Consider the following 3563-nt stretch of genomic DNA (forward strand, 5'->3'; position numbering starts at 1 on the left):
AGATCACGTACGTTATACCTGCAATAGGCAAACTGTCCCAAGAGGTGCCGATAAACCACATCCATAGTGAATCCGTCAGAGTTTGAAGTATGCTTCCCGACATTATCTGTACTGGACTTTAGGTTCGCGGTGGCGTGAAAATTCGGAGATTACAGCCGTTTTCATTTCGATAGACCAGTTTCTGCTTTCGTGGAACAAGAAACTCTGTTTACTCTTGGATCCCCGTTGGAGTGCGCGAATGCACTGGGAGGATCAGAATCCCTAATATGGAGATGGCATAGAGTCAGGGACGGGCGAGCCCGTGAATCGCTCAGGACTACCATCCTGCTATCTCTTCGGGCAGAAGTACACAACGACGGGCCTCAATTGTGGCCTCAAGGCTTAGGTATGATGCTTGAACCTCAAAGATGTAGGTGACGTGCATTTTCAGAGATGATAAGTCAATCTTAGTCAAGATTGCAGCAAAGAAATGCGAAGGGACGAGAGGACAACAGTAAACAAGCTGTATGTCCCATGAGGAAAACAGGCTTACTAAGTTCACTACTGGTAGACAAGGCTCCACGCTCCACAAGAGTGAAATCTGGTCTACTATGCCTGTGCCCCCGATGAAACAACGCGCCTGTCGTGAAACATCCTTGACTTGCACTCGATTCCTTGACCACATACTCCTACGATGACCTTCAAAAACATGATATTCATATATCTCAGTGTCTTCCGTAGCATGAGACAAAGCGACAGACTTGTCCGTTGCCTGGGAGAGATGCCAGCGAGATGCCGGCTTCCACCGCGCTAAACCCCCTGTCTTCCACAGGTATTACTAGTGTAATACCAAGTCCCAGATGTTGAAGGTTCTCCTAAAATGTACAACAGTCTGGTTGAAGTGGCCCTAGTTCAACCAAATGTAGATAGGAGTGATGTAGGAGTGATAGGGAGGATTGATAGACAAAGTTTACTGATGGAGTAGGGAATGGGAGTAGCGATGATGAGGGATAACAACTGAGGATGACAATGGAGTATAGAGAAATGATAGTTACAATAATGATTAGAGATTGATGATGAGCTTAGTGAGTACTGAATTCACACTTGGAAATCAGGGAGGAAGAAAATCTCATTGCACAGCCTAACTACTGGTATATATATTACTGAGCCTTTGCGTGTATGTGTATAGTAAGGGCTATATGTATAGTATTTGTAAGTAGGGCTGTGGCACTGAGTAAGAGAAGTGAATAATACAAGAACAATTTATAAGAGCCATGAGAACCACGAGACAAAGTACAGTAAAAAGGAAATAGTGAAGTTGTGCTCATGCAGCATTATTAGTAAGGCAAGAACAAAAGACAAGGAAAAGGGAAGTAGACAAGTATGCAAGGGGAAATAGTGGTCCACAGTCCAGTTGTTGTGAAGACAACCTAGGCCCCTATTCTTTTCTTTCTTTTCTATTCCCTTTCCCTTTCTCCTTTCCACACCTAGAGCCAGTTTCGTGCGCCTCCGATCGGTTCCGCATACCTTCGGACCCCTCCGGACCCTCCGAAGATTTCGGAGCCTGCTCCACGCGCGGGAATACTTCGGACCTCTCATGTTTCTCTTCAAGCACTACTCCCGACAACATTTGGACTCTGTGCAGACCATGCGGACACTTGACAGCAGCACTGTACTACTTCCGCAACAGCAGATGGTTATCAGGAGTAGGATCAGTACCCGGAGATTGCCGCAGCTGTTTATATACTAAGAGTTTTGCATCCTAGTCACCCATCTCGACCTCTTGGTCATTGGGACTAGGTGCACTTTCACTTTGTAGAAGATAGTACACTTTATTGACTTGGTCATTGGGACTAGTGCTTTGTGCTCGCCGCCAGCACTCGTTGAGATCCTCTACCACCTAGCCTTGTGGCCTCGGCCACTTGTACATCTACGCTCCATTCCACTCTGCACTGTTCCACCTCCCTCCGGACCCTCCGAAGATTTCGGAGCTGTTTAGGAGTTAGGAGTGTCACCCCTGTTGTGTCCACAACACCAGTCAAAACAAAGCAATTGAACAAGCAAAGGGAATGGCTGATAAATCAAATGACAGGTGTGAGAAGAAGATAGTAGAAATAGTACTGCACTCACAAAACTGACACTGCCCTCCATTCCAAGTGACTCATTGATGACCAAGCCAGTGGTCTTGAGACTGCACTCCTTCTGAGATGCTGACTAAGCGCTGAGTAGAGTAGTGGAGGAGAACTACTGCAGAGGCTTATGCCGGAATACTGGTGGCTTGGCAAAGGAGTGTTCATGGTTGATGGCTGATGAGTTGCTGGATGTCCTAGATGCCCCGAATGATGTGACCTCCAGCAATGCTGCTATGAAGTCCTTGCTAGTCTGTGGACTGATGGGGTGGAGGGCATGATACCCAGTGGAAATGTGCTGTGCTCAGATGGGTGGGAATCCGGGCGGATTGGTGAATCAAAGTATGTCTCGTTGTGCTTCTTTGATGCACCGATACACACCAATGCGAACCGATGGCTGGACTGTTCACCGATTTTTTGGTGTCAATTCATAACGCCCATTGGCTCGGATCCGGGCACATTGGTTCGTATCGGTGCACGTATTCACGAGTACGTGGACTCAATTTAAATAAATAATTGCTATAATAGAATACAACTCAACCTGGTTTATTCCATCTGGCCATGGCGAAAATTCCAAAGCAGCTTGATATTATATATTATGTAAAGGCTACTAAATATACATGCTAGTTATCTTTACAAATAATGTGCAGTGATATTACCCGGGTACGCCCGATCGTGAGCTTGTTGATGGAATGAATCATGATGTGTGATGGTAGAGGTAGCGAGTACGTACCACATAGAGGACAAGCTTTGTGCAGCCATTGAGCAAAGGCAAGATAAACTGGATTGCAGGAATCGACTCACCTGAATGTTCGATCCCTTCCTACTCGTGCACTCGACAATCAGAAGTAATTTCCAGTGATGTAAGTTTGAGAGGTTAACAGGAGTGGCGAACGTAGAAGAGTCATGTTGCGGAAACCAGTAGAATGTTGTATTACACGTACCCAAGTGCGTACGGGCGGTGTTTGGGATGGTGAAGAGGATGGTGGTGGTGGTGAGAGGAAGGGAGAGCGAAGTACGCGTCCACGGCGCGCAAGGCTGTAACAAGCGGGAATCAAAACTACAGAGTTCCGGACTGTTTTCAGAGAAGTTACAACAAGCAGAGCCAAGCGACAGCTAATTTGAAAATACGCGTCTACTGAAATTCACTGTCCGAGCCAATCAGGACTTCTACATAATGATTTGTGTCGATTTCAGGACATATAAAGACTTGTATTTTCACGAAGCAAACACGGCAATACTTCCTTTCACCCGGACCGCAGCTGGGAATATTCCATCTATGAAAAAGACGATCAATAAAGCAACAGCGGGAAGTTCGGGCCCGTATCTGGTTCCCTGACTGCCATATGCACCGAGTTTTTTGGTATTCTAATCGTGTCAAGGTCACATGCATTGGCTTTCACCAATGTGCCCGTATTTTATTGATGAAAATACAAGATGTGCCTTACTATGCTT

The sequence above is a fragment of the Coniophora puteana genome (assembly GCF_000271625.1).
Source record: "Coniophora puteana RWD-64-598 SS2 unplaced genomic scaffold CONPUscaffold_22, whole genome shotgun sequence".
In the NCBI taxonomy this organism is placed as follows: domain Eukaryota; kingdom Fungi; phylum Basidiomycota; class Agaricomycetes; order Boletales; family Coniophoraceae; genus Coniophora; species Coniophora puteana.